The sequence below is a fragment of the Crocuta crocuta genome, unplaced genomic scaffold (genome assembly GCF_008692635.1).
Source record: "Crocuta crocuta isolate KB4526 unplaced genomic scaffold, BGI_CrCroc_1.0 scaffold99, whole genome shotgun sequence".
Taxonomy (NCBI): Eukaryota; Metazoa; Chordata; class Mammalia; order Carnivora; family Hyaenidae; genus Crocuta; species Crocuta crocuta.
Window position 1 is genome coordinate 743970 of NW_027551560.1, and position 17644 is coordinate 761613.

General features: G+C 36.2%; 1 long non-coding RNA gene across 2 annotated transcripts in view; it reads right to left on the minus strand.

Annotated features, from left to right (window-relative positions):
* Positions 1 to 348: 348 nt before the first annotated feature.
* The window catches only part of LOC144219548 (uncharacterized), a 78510-nt gene continuing 61214 nt past the window's right edge, over positions 349 to 17644 (minus strand). Inside the window, exon 4 of one of the 2 annotated variants that reach the window (XR_013331444.1) lies at positions 349 to 578. This is a non-coding gene — a long non-coding RNA (uncharacterized LOC144219548). Of the gene's footprint in view, positions 579 to 6640; positions 6782 to 17644 lie in introns of those variants that run through there. The other variant, XR_013331445.1, reaches the window with a different exon arrangement.

Here is a 17644-nt window from a genome sequence, read left to right on the forward strand (position 1 = left end):
TTTGGCAGTGCCTCTTTCTCAATAGTCTATCAGTTGGGAACAGTTTTCACATTTTTAAATGGTTGCTTAAAAACAACACACAGAAGAATATGATATGGGAACCATTAGGGACCCACAAAGTCTAAAATATTTACTATCTAGCCCTTAACTGAAAAAGTTTACCAATCCCTCATTTAGAAATGGGGAATTGGAAATATTAACACAATGCACATACATAAAAACCATCCTAATTAACAACAATATTGAGTTAAAAATCTGGATTAAGGAAGTTTAAATTGAATTTAATTTACTCATTAAATGGTGGATTAATAAAATAAATATTTATTTCAATCCAACAGCGTGCCAAGGAATGTTCACACAGTTATCTCATTTACTTCTTACAAATGCCTTAGGAGGCATATTCCACATCTCCATTCTCCTGTGAGGAACTAGAACTCAGACTAGTTAAGTACACTGTCCTAGGTCACACCATGATGGAAGCTGATGTGTCTTTAGAAGATTTTCATTGTGTCATACCAGCTTTGATACTGTAAAGAACATGCAGGAATGTTTTTTAATGGCCACTGGTGTTCAAGAACCTGTTTTGACAAACAGATAAAAATGATTTGAATTAAATGTTACATTTTAGCATAAAAGGAATGCTTTGGGGATACTGAAAACATTTTTTTTCTTAAGTAAGACATTTTCCCACAAGTTTGATGCACTGTGAATTATCTTTTCAAATATTCTCCCTTTCCTATTCCCCAGACATGTAGGGTACACTTAAAAGCATTTGACAAGGTTCAAATGAATACATTTTCTGAATTATCCAGTCCAAATTAGTGAAGTTGTTCATATCAGCCCACAAGAATTACAGTGTGCTTTATATAATCCATTGAGGGCATATGAATCTGAGTAGAGCATTTGCAACAATGCTTCTGACCCATAAATATGTTTCAACATCTATAAATACAGGGAAGGAGGACTCAGTAATAATCAAAATTCTCTAAGATTTCCTCAGTCACTCTGCTGGTGAGGTTTGCAAGCTCTATGATTTCAGACAGAAAAACTTTGGCATTAACTCTCATTCAATTACATTCAGAAAGACTTGTTTGTTGATAGAAGAAAGTGAGTAGAGTGTCAACTTTGCCCAGATAAAGTGAACCTACTGTGTTCTAGGATACTGTATTTGGGTATACATGGACCCCTCATCTGTATTCACAGACCTCTTCGAATAACAAAGAATATTGCATATACCATGCCTAAAAATAAATCTTATCAGATGTTGATAAAGGGAACTTTTGGTTGGTAAAATGATGCATTATTGTTCTGCACTGTAACTCAACAAGTTTTTTTCCCTATTTTTATTAAATTTGATTACCTATTATACTGTTTATGTTCAAAATACCGTTTCTATGTGTACAGTATTGTGTTAGAATTGTACCAAACAACATGGAAGTACTTCAAGCCCCCTGGGACCTTAGAATATATTGCAGGAGGCATGTGACATGATATTTTACTGATTCTAAGATTACATTTCTTTCACGTTACCATCCCAAACTGAGGTATGTCATACAGTTGCTGTTGACCAGGCTAAACTCAGGATGTTGTTGTCATTGCCCAAACATGCTCAGGACTTGGCCTGGCTGTTCACACTGTCATCACTTCAGTTGAATCATGTGCCTGGTTGGTGCTACCATTAATTACATTTAGAATGTCTTAAAAATATTACACTGTGTTATGGCATTAAAATGAAAAAATCTTTGCAATGCAGAAAATGCACTGAAACATTGACATAAATTTTACACAAATTAAGCAAATAATTGTTTCTGGAAGAATTCCATACTTTTTTTTTTTTTTTACAATTCCATATTGTATTATAAAGCAAAAACTAAATATGTTATGGCACCTCTAAAAAAGGAAGATATGCCCAAAAAAGTAAGTGTGTGTGTGTGTATGTGTGTAAAGGATTGCCTATTTTATTTTGTGCCAAGCAATGCAAGTAAGATCAGGAGACATTGCCAAATCCCTTAAAATAGATGGGAGATGTTTCAAAACAACAGGAGGCTACTATGACTATTGTTAAGGAACTATAGAATGCATAGTGTAAATTGGCAGTATTTCCTTCTGTCTTCCTGATCTATAAAATAATGCTGTATCTTGGAAATCAATGTCATCTGAAATCTGACAGAGCATAATACTAACAAAACTGGTAAATGGTGATCCAAGGCAGTTTGTATCAAAACCGAAATGAATGGTTTGGAGAGTGCAGGACTTTGACAGAAGCTTGGGAAGGCTTTCAGATGAAAAGTTAAGAGCTGAGTTTTGTGGTAAATACAAGCTGGAATTTAAAAGTGGGAGTGGGATTTTAAAAAATCGTTAAAAAATGTTTTTTAAATAGAAAAAAGGGGGGCGCCTGGGTGGCTCAGTTGGCTGGGGTCCGACTTCGGCTTAGGTCATGATATCGCGGTTTGTGGGTTCGAGCCCCGCATTGGGCTCTGTGCTGACAGCCAGCTCCAAGCCTGGAGCCTGTTTCAGATTCTGTGTCTGCCTCTCTCTCTGACCCTCCCCTGCTCACTCTGTCTCTATCTCTGTCTCTGTCTCTCTCTCTCTCAGAAAACAAAACAAAACAAAAGAAAACGTTAAAAACATTTTTAAGTGGGAGTGGGCACCTGGGTGGCTCAGTGGGTTAAGCGTCTGACTCTTGATTTCAGCTCAGGTCATGATCTGACAGTTCACAGGATCAGGCTCAGTGCAGACAGTGCAGAGCCTGTCTTAGAATTCTCTCTCTCTCCCTTTCTGTGCCCCTCCCCTGTTCTCTCTCTCTTTCTCTGCCCCTCCTCTGCGCTCTCTCTCTCTCTCAAAATAAATCAACAAACAATAAAATAAAATAAAATAAAATAAAATAAAAAATAAAAAGTGGGAGTAATGATGAAGGTGTTCCAGACAAGACACAGACCGTAAGCATCTATTTGGAATGAGATCGAGTCTGGTATATCCAGGCATGGGTATAGATATAGATTTAGCTATAATGAAAAACAAAATTTTGGGAGTCGGCACAGGACTAGACCTGGAGTTTCCTGAAGGTCACACTGAGGAATTCCAGTCATATATCACAGTTAATGGGGATCATATAATCTTTATTTCTCCTTCATTGGGAAGAATATTCAGTTTCACATCCTACACTGGCATTTTTTTCTTCCAATGCTTTACAAGTATCCTAACTGCTGGTTTTCTGTTGGGAAGTTATCAATATGTTCTCCTTGATGCTTTGAAGGTAATGTCATTTTCTTTATATTTATCTTGCTGGATGTTTGCAGACTTTTTAAAATGTCAGTTGAAGTCTTCAGTCAGTTTTGGAAAATTACCATTACCTCTGCATCTGCCAAAATCTCTTTTTCTTTTTCTTTTGGGGCTTTAATTATATGTGAATTGGACTTTTCACTCTGCCTCACAGGTATTTAACATCTGTTTTATTTTCCCTTCTGTGTTTCCTCTGTGCTTCAGTTTAAATCTTTTGTCATGACCTATCTTTTAGTTCAACAGTCCTGCCTTCTGGTGTTTAATCTGCTTATTGAATTCATTTATTGAGCTCTTAATTGAAGATACTGTATTTTTTTCAATTCAACAACTTCCACTTGCTTATTTTGTATAGATTCCAATTCTCCAATAAAATTGTTCATCCACTGCCCTATTTTCTAAAACATCCGAATCATAATTATTCTCAAGTCATTGATAATTCCAATATCTAGTTCAGCTGTCAGACTGTTTACATTATCTGTTTTGTTGTTACTGTTAATGTTTTAGATGTTATCGTTTTCCCATCAGAGTTCCATCTTTTCTTTGCTGGACAGAGTGAGGGTGAATCCTCTTAATCCATTCAGAGATTGAGCCAAGTTAAGGTTGCATTACATTTAGGCAATGCTCAGTGTATTCGTGGCTTGCCGTTATTTCTGAGGTCTAGTATGCTAGGGCTTTCAGCTGAGAACATGGCTGGTTCATAAGGCCCCCAAGCCCTAACTTCTGTGTTCTGTGAAACGGGAAAATTCTAATCTGCATTTCAAGTATTTTCAGATTTAATTTGTAGCACAGTGTAGCTTCAGAATTTGGCAAATGTCTTAGGAACAAAACTTGTGTGTGTTTGAAAAGACTCTAGTTTTGTGTCTTCAGTCATTTTAAATTACCAAATGGTAGGTGTCTCTGTCCTCCAGAGCGGTCCTGCACACCTGGGCAAAGCTGGTCTGTTCTTGGCCTCTTGCTGTGTCACAGTCTGGCAACAAATTCTGGTAACACGAATTACAGATAGTTTGCTCACCTCTCTCTAGAATCTTAGAGTCTTAAGCCTGATTTCTTCAAAAGCTCACAATCCCTTTAAATTCAATATTTTGCATTTTATTTTGCTTCTCTGTTTATTCTTAAAAAGACTGTTGGTTTACAGAAAACCAATACATCTTACCTAGATACAGAATTCTCAAATCTATAGGCTCTTAAACAAGAGACTGATATAATAAGTCTATTATTTGCTATAGGATAAAAGGAAATAAACTGGGAAAGATGAAACAGACCCTGACAAAGGTGGTCATGGCAGAAATGAAAAGCAAACTTAGAATTCTGAGAGCATTATTTGTAATCTTTATAACACCTACAAATAGATAGATATTCTTGGCATCACTTTACAGGAGAACCGATAAAAACACTTAGACATGTATTATTACATTTTCTAGCCCCAAAGCCTAAATATTTTCTGTGTGGTAGAGTGGAGTTTAATCCAAACTGGCTCTGCCATCACTAAGCCTCAATTATTTGATCTTTCCAATGAGAAAAATCATATCTGTTTCATAGAATTGTGGTCAGTGAGATAAATACATATGAAAGTGCTTCATTAACTACGTTTCAAAAGAGATTGGAATTTGTTTAATCAGATATGGTAAGACACCCAGACATGGAAATGGCTTCATGAAGAAAAAAGGTTTTCACAGTCACAGATCCCACGAAACTGGAGGCCCAGCATGCTACTCAGAGCCATACTGAGATAAAACCAAATTTGGTCAGGAGGCAGAGGGAGTGAAGGGAGGATTTGGACCAAAGCCCTTATTATGGTTTCTCCAGAAGGAATGAGTGAGACTGGGTAAGCAGGTTTGGGATTGGCCAGTTTGAATAACCTCAGTGGGCTCTGGGGTCTAGGGTCTGTCCTCATTGTCTGGTACCTGGTCCTGGTATGATTAGAGCAAGTGGATAGTGGTCCAGTGTGTGGGAACCCAATAAAGGAAGTGGCTGGGGGTATGGGCTCTAGATAAATTTGTTTGCATATGAAAAACGCACTCCCAGGTGAGTTCTTTGCTATCTCTAGGAGTTAGCTAGCTAATCCCGAGAGGGACAGTCTCTCCAGGGTAAGCAAGGCTCCATCCAAAGTATCAAAGCATTATAATGAAGAAACAGAAGACATGATTAACACAGTATACAAAAATCAGTGGCAGTTCTCATTCTCAGGCACCGATATTCTGCTAACTCTGAACTCATAAAGAACAGTAAAAGATTTAATTTTGTTTTACGTCCTGCCTGGGCACCACTTTGGTTGTCTATGATGACATGTGTACATAGACCCCCCGTTCTTCATGGAGACTCCCAGAGCTCAGGATAAAAAGGAATCTCTGTATTCCCTTGAGTGAACATTATAATGGCATCAGTGATATTTTATTCACTCAGTGCTGTTTATAAAATCCCTAAAATGTGCTGTTGATGGCAATAGTATTTTAATTAATAAATTTAATATTCCAAGTTATTTTCAAGCAGCTGTTGCTTGTTATATGAATAATTATTTACTAAGAAAAAATCATACCGGAAGCATATTTTTTAAATATATCACATTATACAGATTATCTCCATTGTTTGTTTATACTGAATTCTCTACCCTGACTATAAACACTTTTGCAATTTGAGCAGTGTTCAACAGTGTTCAAACTAACAAATTAGGTTCCTTCCCAAACGTGTGGGAGTCTGTTAGTTTCAGATCAAGAGAAGAAAAGTCCCCAATCTGTATAATCTTGTTTTCCTAAAAGGTGGCCAATTAAACTAAACAATTTCTGAACTGTATAATTCATTAGTCCAAAACCAAAATATATATCATATCAACCCCCAAATATAAGTGATTTTATTCCAATTACTGGAATAATTTAATTTTTACAAAGAGTACAATATATTTCCATAATAAAATTATCTGTTTGGCAGAGGGAGTAGAGGCTGGATACACATTAATATCCTTTTATTTCTCTCTCCCTTAACAACTGTATATAGGGAGGAAATGGTTCTTATTTTATGTTTCCCCCACATAAAGAAGGTTCACTTAGTAGAACTTGCCTTTTTCTGTCCTTCCCTCATTCCACTATCTGGGAAAGGTTATAGGGTCACTACACTGACGGATGAATTTGAAAATACCACCTGGGTATTCTCAGCTCAACACTATTCCTTCTTCCTCTTGGTGGTGAGTTGCCTGGCAGAGAGCAAAAGTCCTCTCTGCTCCTCTGTACCATAGGTCTCTCCTGGGCCGGCCACCTCTACAAGGAAAACCTGAAACCACATGTTCTAGACTGCCTAATTCTGGATTTATTGATCAAGCTAGACTGGTTCTTAGTGGTAATAAAGATGATATTCTGACCTCCATCTTTATTCTCTTATTTCTCAAACTGTTTAGAATGTGGACAGAGAAGATGGCACTGTTCACTTGGAGACGTCCACATTAAAGAATCCAGTATCTCTCCATTTGCATTGCACATATGCTTCCAGTGCCTGTTTCTTTTGTGCCCTGTCATGGAAATACAAACAAATGATACAGATTTATTCTATTTCTCTTCCACTATTTGTTAGCTTGAATAATGGACTAAGGATGACTTGTTCATAGTAGTTTCCTATTGAGGGGTCATAGAAGGTCTAGGGTCCTCCAGAGTTTTCAGATGTGCTTTAGCAACTGTATTCGGTGTGGGGTTGGGAGGTAGGAACATTAGAGAACCTAGAATGAGAACATCAGGACTTCAAGAACCTCACCCCACCTTCAGAGAGAACAGTTCAACTTTTATCTGTTTAATACACTGAGTTGCCATAAAAGCACAAGTTTGAAGAAAGTTTCCATTTTAAAAATGGCGGGTTAAAACCTACCATCTCCAACCATCTTTCATGATTAGGCAAATATTTAGCAAGATACTGTGGTACAAATCATTTTTCACTTGACAGAAAGCCGTTTTCTCTGGAGAATTTTCCCTTCGAACTTAGTATAGGAGCCATAACCTGAGCTCTAACACAGTGAAGGGTTCTATGAAGTCAAGTCGGGGACTAGCATGTTGGGAACAGAGTACTTCTTAACACAGATGCTTAGGTCAGACGTTCCACTTTTAGCTACATTTCCTTTTGGTCTTCTTAGAGCTACTGAAGTCTAGGCCTGAGAGAACCTAAGAGCCAGTCTCTTGGTCCCAAATTGTAATATATAATGAGATTTTTATTGCCTTAAATTGGATCCAAGGATGTATAAATAATTATCGGCCAAATGCTGAGTGGAAATCTGAATGATAAAAAACTCTTCTACCAGGCAGGAAGTTGTTTGCTGAGCCCTCTCAGAAGCTGCCTTTGCCAGGTTCAGAAACAATATTCTCTAGTTGCCCATCCACTGACAAAAAGCTGTAGCATATATTTTGTCATCTCCTAATAGGTCAGATATTATGTCTTAAATCCTCCTCTCCTGTGCCACAAACAGCAAACAAACACCCTTTTGGCTTCTTAGTGGCAGCCAAAATCGTACTGTTTACAAGTTTACTATCTTGTAAACCAAATGAGGCAGTCAGAAATGAAAAAATAAAATTCCTGGCCATATATCTCCAGGAAACTAGTAAAGGAAATGTTAATTATTAAGGGACATTGTCCTAATAGCAAGGAAGGACTATATTCCAGGTAATAACCATGGCTTCTTCCTGTAGTCCATTCATATCACATAAAACCAATTCCAAAGAATTAAGAAGAAGTTTTAAGGCACCTGGGTGGCTCAGTCAGTTAAGCATCTGACTTCAGCTCACAGTTTGTGGTTTTGAGCCCCACATTGGACTCTTTGTCTCCTATCTCTCCCCCTCCCCTGCTCATTCTCTGTCTCTCAAAAATAAATAAGTGTTAAAAATTTGTTTAAAGAATTAAGAGGTAGTTTTGCTTTATTTTTTAATGAATATACTCAACAAAAAGCCCAAGTATAGTATATCCACATTCAGAACTGACTATGTAATCTTCAGGGCCTAGTGTAAAATGAAAGTGAAGGGTCCCTGCCTATCCTCACATGCATGAGGAAGACATGAGGGACCACTGCAAATCCACAGAAAAATGCTTTTCACTGCCTCTCATCATGTATGTTCCTGAAACATATACTATGACACTGTTTCCCTGTCTCGTTTTCTTACTTTCACATCTAGTGTTTGGGTGACCATCTTCACAATCCCCATCTTAACCACTGCCAAATTAGACATTCCCATCCTGAATTTATCCAAAATTTCTATTTTGCATGACAGAACAGTGTCTTTGTTCTCTTTGTGCCAGTCATCAGAACTAGCAACTGGCCCACTTTTCAGGGCCAGCCACAAAGCAGTACAGCTCTTCATTTTCACAGACAAGTTGGTGAGTTTGCGGAAGCAGAACTGAGGTAAATCTTAGATGAGCACAATTGTTCTGCATGAAGGGGAAGAAGAATTTGATGTGTGAGGAGTAACTCAGGAAGGATATAGAAAGAAGAGAAGGGAGAGAGGAGGCCAGAAACAAACTTTTAAGATGTGCAGTAAGATTCTTCTATTAATCCCCAAGATTATTAACAAGATCTACGTGATTGGGTGTTCATGAAATGCAGAAGAAAAAAAGTAGAGTGTCATTCTGGGTCTCTAGGTCACAGAACAGTGGCTACTTATGCAAAAACAAAGCAAAACAAAAACTGGATGATGAGTATGGAATCTTGAGATCATAAAAAACCTCAGAAATTAGGCTCTAAGACAGAGGAGTGGGGAATTTGGACTTCTACTGGCCATGGAATTTAGGGACTGGAACCATTTTTGCCAGTTCTAGAAGGAATCTAGAGTCCAAGCTCCAAAGTGACTCTCACAGTAACAAAGAGCTTTACTAAATGCCAGGTCTCATGGGCACCACTTCCCACATGTCAGCTCATGTAATCATCCCAACAACCCTATGAAATAGGCATTATTTTACAGATGATGAAAATAAGCTACAAAGAAGTTATGAGATTTTCCCAGGATCAGACACTAAATATTAGATGTAGGACTAGAAACCAGGCATTTGGCTTCCAAACCCAAGGACCAGGGCTATTCTGAAACTCTATCTTCTATACTGTTCCCCATGGTCCAGTAAAGTAGGTGCTATCATTCAGAGTTTACAAGTGAGGGAACCGAAGTCAGAAATGTTAAGTAACTTATCCAAGGGAAGCTAGTCAGTGGCAGAACCAAGATCAAAGAGGATGCAGCTGATTCTACATCCTTGCTTTTCCTGTCACTCCTTTTGGGTCACCTGGATATAGCACTTAGATTCAAATTCTAGCTCTGCCCTTCATCGTCTATGCAGCCTAAGCAAATCACTTAATCTGCCAGATTCTTAGTTTTTTCATCTGTAATGTTGCAATTATAATTACTTCGAAGAGTAGTTCTAATGGAATATGAAGTAACACATGTGAGCTGGAATGCATTATGCAAATATAAGGTATATTTACTGCTGTTGTATTACAATGCAAGGACACTACTTCCCATGATGCTTTTCACTCTCCCAGTGCTCAATATTCACAAAGGAGAGAAGGAAGAGATATATCTTTTGAACAATGTTAATTTCATCCCACGGCTTTTGATTATTCATCCCTCTGAGTGATCCAGTCTCATTATATTCAGTCATTCGTTCTAAATGCTTGGCAGGCATCCAAATAGTTATTTGTTCAACTCAATAATCTAAGTTTATTGTCTTAAATAAATCACACCTGACAAATAACTCATGCTTCCAAATGATCTTTAAAAGTGGGTGCTAAAGTAACATTGTCAATTCCAAAAATCATGGATGATTTTAAGGCTTTTAACAAAACAACTTAAAAGTTTGACATTTTAATTTATTACTGTACTGCTTCCTATAACTGCATTTTGATTGGTTTCCTACTTCCCAGGGAGTAACTTTTTTCATGTGAAATGTAATTTACACTTTTAGAAGAAATTAGCTAAGAACAGTGTAGGCATGAGTAATGTAAATATAAACCTCTTCTTGAAAAGCCAATATTTTGCTTTAATTTTCTCATTTTAAAAATGTTAATACCCATAGCCACAAACATAGAAGAAGCTGGATGTATTTAATTTCCACAAAAAGATACTGGAAACTCATTTGCATAATTTTGGAATCTTACTGGGAAGTATAAAAACTAAATTTGTTATTCTGTGTTATAAAAATGAAAGAAAAGTACACTTATAGTATGATCCCAGTATCACAAATGCTGAACTTCAGAAGCTACACTGAGAAGAGATAAAGTAATGAAATATCATCTAATCAATATATTTGAATAATGTACAATTAAAATCATTAAGTAGTCAGGAATTGTTTATCATTTCAATCAATTATAAGTTATGTTTTAATGGAGGAAAGTATTGGCATGAGTGACTCAGAAGACTATATCATCAAAACTATTTATATTAAATATATGAGTGCTTTGCTCTTTACTTGAATGTAAAGTCTGTAAGCAAGCCAATTTTGTATATTCATGATATTACAACTAGATAATGAAATATGCTGAAAATGTCCAATTAAGGAGAATTGGTAAAACTGATACAATTTATTATTGTTCTTCCCAGCTCACTGTTCAGCATCCTCTTCTATTATAGGACAGAAAACATGGTTTAGTTAATCCAAAGCACTAACCTAAAAAAACCTGGCTTCTCCCCTAGATTGCTTATTAACCACTTCTTTATCTGGTCAGAAGTCAATTATAAAACTAGGTAGGTTAACTTAAACAGTTCTTTCTTTGATCTGTCCTCAGATAATCATCAACCTTATGTCCAGAAAATACAGAAAGCAGACTAAGTAGCAATATAAATACATGGGAAACAAGATATGCTGTAATTTATGTGCCAGAAGATAATTGGTAACAGAATGCTTTGTAATTAAATATAACACATTCCATATAAACACAGTGTTATGTTTCAGTAACCATATTTCTGGAATACAATAACTAAACACAAAAAATAGAGCAATTAAATTACTTAGATTGAAACATATTAATGATATTGAAATTTTGTCAGGATTTAGATTGTGATAAATTGACTTACAGTTTATATTAGTAGTTAAAAACAAAATATTGATAAAAAAAGGTTTTCAAACACTTTTATCCATCAACATTTGCCTCTAATAAATAAAGTGCCAGCTTGTTCAATGCTTAGATCATAAAAGTAATTTAGGGTGCCTGACTGTCTCAGTCAGTAGAGCATGCAACTCTTGATCTTGGGATCATGAGTTTGAGCTCCATGTTGGGTACAGAGCTTATTTTATTTATTTATTTATTTTTTAAATGTTTTATTTATTTCTGAAAGAGAGAGAGAGAGAGAGAGAGAGAGAGACAACATGAGCAGAGGAGGGTCAGAGAGAGAGGGAGATACAGAATCTGAAACAGGCTCCAGGCTCTGAGCTAGCTGTCAGCACAAAGCCCAATGTGGGGCTCGAACCCGCAAACTGTGAGATCATGACCTGAGCCGAAGTCGGATGCTTAACCAACTGAGCCACCCAGGTGCCCCCAGAGCTTACTTTAAAAAAACCTAATTCGATGTTACTTTTAATACCATATATTATAATTACCATATATTGACTGTGTAACTTGTTTTCATGTTCAATCACCTGCAGGGATACCTACATTTCTTCAGAAGGAATAAATGCATTTCTTTCACAAAGGGATATTTCAGGTCACCCTTAAGAAGTCAAACTTTATCAGATGACACAGTTACCTGGTACTTCGGGGACTATTCACTCAGAAAATCCAGGTAATTTAGACAAAAATATGGGTTTCTTCTTAAAAAAAAAAAAGAAACTTGAAATTATAGGGTCAGCTAAGCACAAGGTCCTAAAGGCATCAGCTAATTAAGCAATGTTCTGCTGCCCTGGGGCTGTCTACAGATTGCATTTAAAAAGTAAATGATGGATCAAATTGCATAGAACAATATGAGCACACACACATACACATACATGAACATACTCAAGCAACAGTAAATGAGTGCATATAAAGCCTTGTGAAAGATGAGTAAGATCTGGAATCTAGGTAGCAGTATTGCATTAATGTTAATTTCCTCATTTTGATATTGCAGTATAGTTATATAAGATGTCACAATTTGACAGAAGGACACATGGGACTCTATGTACTATTTTTGCAACTCCCTGTGAGTTGATAATTATTTCCAAAATAAGAAGTTTTTAATAACCCCATGGGTAATTATGCCTCAGTGAACTGATACATTGCTAATGTGTAGAATGCTGGATCAGTACCACAGAAAAAAGATCTAAATGTAATTTTTTTAATGAGGCATCAATTTGTTGTCATTTCTACCATTTTTTGATCCAAAGCTTTAAATAAAACACAAAAAACTAAGTTTAGGTTAGGATTAGGGACATAATTAGTGGTGTGCTGGTAAATGTTTAACAGCCAGTTCTTGAGTAGGGAGACCTGATTTGTAGCATTTGTCATTTTCCATAGTGTAAATATTCCACCATGATCACTTTTAAACCACAAGTGTAGGTATGCATCTTCTTGGCCTCTTTGACTCCGTGCCCCTTGGGGGGTGTGGGGAGTGCTGCAGGACAAGGGCCAGACTCAGGTCCCTCCTTGTCTACATTAAATCATCATCCCTTACACCAACTTCATCCACCCTTTCCTCTTTTTGTTCACTCACTTTATAGTTGAAAATGATTCAGCCAAGATCAAAAATATTTGCTAAAAGTTGGAGAAAACATGCTCACTAAGTATTACTTAGTTTGCTTTATATTGCTTAAGTATTGCTTAAGTACTGCTTTGTGGGATAATTCCTATTTTAATGGTTTTCTTTCGATATCACATACCAGAGTCATGCCAACGGCTATAACCAATGTGTTTACAACTGACTTTAGAAAGTCAAAGCACCTTCTATTATTACTACACAGTGGATTCCAGTAATCACTTCTGCAAAGAATGATGAGAGCTTTTATGGAGATTCTGTGCTCTTGACTTAAAATTCATTTCTCTTCTATCAAAGAGGATCATGGTCTTTGATAAGCATGTGTTTGTTTCCTGCATCTTCTCTCCTTTCTCTTCTTTGTGAAGGTTATTTGGAGACCTGATTTGCTTTTAGTCTTTCTAGACAACATTCATTAGACAAATGATGACTGTCTTTATTCCCTGAGAGGGAATCCTACTCATTTCTATAAACTGTCTAATCATTTTTTAGTCACTCAAATTAAAATCCCCCAAATGTGCATTAACTTGGCTTAAGATAACAATGGAAGTTTCATATTGCTCATTATTAACTAAGTTCATATCTTCATATGATTTTCTATTAAAGCAAAGTAAAATTTAAGCCCATTTCCATGGACTACAAGAGCATTACAATCATGTTTCAATGAATGGCATGGCAGAGTATGGCACGGCACAGCACAGCAGGGCATGACACAGGCTAGAATAGAATACAATAGAATAGAACAGAATAGAGTAGGTACAATAGACTAGACTATCCATTTATTAAGTATTGTATAAGAGACTATCAACCAGAGTTGCAATCTTAAAGTTATTTTTTAGCTCCGGTAATAATTAAAATCAAATTCCACAACCCTCATGGCCCTGCCCTCCTCTGTGCTCTCAACCTCCTTCAATCCTCTCTCTTGCTCATTTCCCACACTGACCCTCTGTTTTCTTAAACATATCACGCTCATTTTGGTCTCAGGAATTTTGCTATTACACTCTCTATTTTGGGAGAGTTCTAAGAATGGAGGCATCTCTTTCCAGTAATAGTTTGATATTCCATTATATTTAATGACACTGAGCATCTTTTCACATGCTTTTTGCTCATTTGGATATCCTCTTTGGTGGTACCTGTGCAAGTCTTTTGCCCATTTTGTTTTTGAGTTGTCCTCTTCTAACGAATTTGTAGTTCTTTATATTTTCTGTATATGAATGCTTTGTTTAATACATATATTAGTTTCTTCTCCTAGTTTATATTTTTGTTCTCTTATTGGTGTCTATGCAGAAATTAAACCACTTTATTTATTTATTTATTTATTTATTTAGGTCAGTACTTAGGCATTTTGTTTCAGAAACATTTGCCCACTTTAAGGCATGAGGATTCGAACCTATATTTTCTTCTGAAAAATTTTTTGGGCCCTTCCATTTTAGGTCATTGATATATTTCAAATTAATTTTTCTATGTAGTGTGAGGTAAGGGTCAAGTTACATTTTTTTTCCATAAGGACATTTCATTGCTCTATCCTGTCCCCACTTAGAAGTTTCATCTCTGTCTTATCTTAAATGCCTATATGGGGTGCCTGGGTGGCTTAGTGGGTTCAGCATCTGACTCTTGTTTTGGCTCAGGTCATGATCTCACAGTTCTGTGACTGAGCCCCATGTTGGGCTCCACGCTGACAGTGTGGATACTGCTTGGGATTCTCTACCTCCTTCTCTATTCTTCCCCCACACTCACTGTCTCTCTCAAAATAAACTTAAAAACTTTTTTTTAAAAAATGCCTATATATGTACGGGTCTATTTCTGGACATGCTATTCTGTTCCACTCATCTACTTTTCTGCCTCCATATCAATACTCCACTATGTTAAACACTGTAGCTTTATAGTTATTCTTTAAAATACTGGTCTTTAATAATAAAAAGGAGTGAACTATTAATATATGCAATTACTTGGGGGTGCCTGGGTGGCTCAGTCAGTTCAGCGGCTGACTTCGGCTCAGCTCATGATCTCGCGGTTAGTGGGTTCAAGTCCCATGTCGGGCTCTGTGCTGACAGCTCAGAGCCTGGAGCCTGCTTCAGATTCTGTGTCTCCCTCTCTCTCTCTGTACCTTCCTACTTATGCTCGCTCCCTCTCTCACTTTCTCTGAAAAATAAATAAACATTAAATTTTTTTAAAAAAATGTGGGGCGCCTGGGTGGCTCAGTCGGTTAAGCATCCGACTTCAGTTCGGATCATGATCTCACGGTTCGTGGGTTTGAGCCCCGCATCGGGCTCTGTGCTGACAGCTAGTTCAGAGCCTGGAGACTGCTTTGGATTCTGTGTCTCCCTTTCTCTCTGACCCTCCCCTGCTCATGCTCTCTCTCTCTCTCTCACAAAAATAAAAATATTAAAAAAAATAAAAATAAAAGTAAAAATGTATATGCAATAACTTGGATGGATGTGAAGGAAATTATGCTGAGTGAAAAAAATCCCAAAAGGTTGCATGCTGTATGGTTCCATTAATATAGTATTTTTGAAATGAAAAAAATATAGAGATGGAAAATATATTAGTCAGTGCCAGGAATTAGAGATTAGCAAAAGAGGGGCAGGAGGTGGGTGTTATAGTCAGCACAAACCTAAAGAGTCCTTGTGGGGATGGAACTGCTCTATATTTTGATTATGAGAGTGATAACATAACTCTCCCTTGTATTAAAATTACATGGAACTAACTACACCAACACACACACAAATGAGTGCACATAAAACTGGTGAAATTCGAACAAGACGGATGGGTTGTATTGATTTCAGTTTCCTGGTTGTGATGTTGTGCTATGGTCATGAAAGATGTTACCATTTAGGGAACCTGGGTAAAAGTTACATAGAGTATCTATATCATTTCAAACAACTGCATGTGAATCAATAGTCATCTCAAAACAAAGAGCTTTGAAAAAATATTGAACTTTCCAATAAACACAGAATAGCACACCATTTATTTAGATCTTTTAAATTTCTTCTCAGATGTTTTTATTTTTCAAGTTGTTGCACATTTTTGTTAGATTTCTAGGTATTAATGGTCTTGATACTATTTTAAATGACACCATTTTAAAATTTCATTTTCCAGTTATTCATTGAAAGTATGTAAATATACAACTGATTTTATATGCTGATTTTTATATTCAGTAATCTTGCTAAATTCACTTAACTGTAATAAGGTTTATTTTTACCTTTTGATTTTTAGCAAGCATAATCATATTTATCATCTGTGAATAATTATTTTATTCTTTCCAAATTTTATGTTTTTATTTTTCTTGATTTATCACAATAACTATGATCTCTAGTACAATACTAATTAGAAGTGTATTATTGGATATCCTTATCTTGTTCACAAACTCATGGGAACATGTTCAATACTTCACCGTTCAATATAGCTATGTTTTATCAAATGTTTTTACTAACCTTTCTATATTTTATGATTTTTCTCATTTGCTTTGTTAGTGTAGGTATTGCATACATCTCTTACATTTTGTCCTATTCTTTCCATTCTTTTTCTCTTACTGTAATTCAGTTTCAATATTTCCTTACTAGTTTTAGAATTTGATAATTCTATCTTCTGCTCTGTCCAGTCTGCTGTTAAACTCATCCAATAAGTTTTTAATTTCACAAATTATGTTTTATAGTTTTGATATACAGTTGATTTTTTTAATAAAGAGGAGATTCCAATTCTCTTTCTAAAATCTCAAATTTTGATCTCTTTTGTTCAAGTTTTCCTCTATTTTTAAATATACATTTACTAGTTATTTTTAAATACTTGTCTGCTAACTCCAAGATTTGAATCATCTTCTTGCTTTTTTTTTTTTTCAGTCATATTATTTCTCCCTTTTTTATACCTGGTCATTTTTTTATTGTATGCAAGAAATTGTGAATAAAGGCATAATGGAGACTGGAGTTGATGCTATTTTCCCCTCAGAAAGGATTCACTCTTTCTTCTGTTGGGCACATGGAGTGAAGAGCTGCTTATCTTATTCTGGTCAAATGCTGAGCTTGGTAAGGATGGACTAGAGCATAAGATAGACTCTCTCCAGTATTTTGATCAGTGTTTGTTACAGGTCTCTCTCTCTAGTGACCAAAAGACTGTAGGATATTTGACTCAGCCCATCTAGCCTAACATCTAGCATCCTACCATGCCCCAGAATTAAACAAATTTTCCAGAGAGAAAAATCAGCCAAATGTTTAGGGATCCTTTAGATCCTAGTTCATAATGCCAGTCCACAATAAAATATTTGCTGGTTTCTCTTTCTCCTATTAGAATCTCTATGCTAACAGCAAGCCCAGTCCTCAGCCTGTGCCCAGGCCTGGCAAATGCATATACCAGCTCATCAAAGAAGGGTTCTTTGAACACCTGAACTAAAATAATGGACAGAAGACTTCAATAGACATTTCTCCAAAAATGACATACAAACAGCCAACAAGCACATGAAAGATTTTGAGTATCATCAGTCATTAGAAAAATGCAGTCAAAACCATAATATGATACTACTTCACACATCTAGGATAGTTCTAATTTTTTTTAAAAGGGAATATAACAAGTGATGAAGATATGGAGAAATTAGAGCCCTCTTTACATGGCTTATAGGAATGAGAAATTGTTTAGCCACCACAGAAAAGTTGGTTGGTTCCTCAAAAAATTAAATGTAGAATTACCAGCAATTCCAA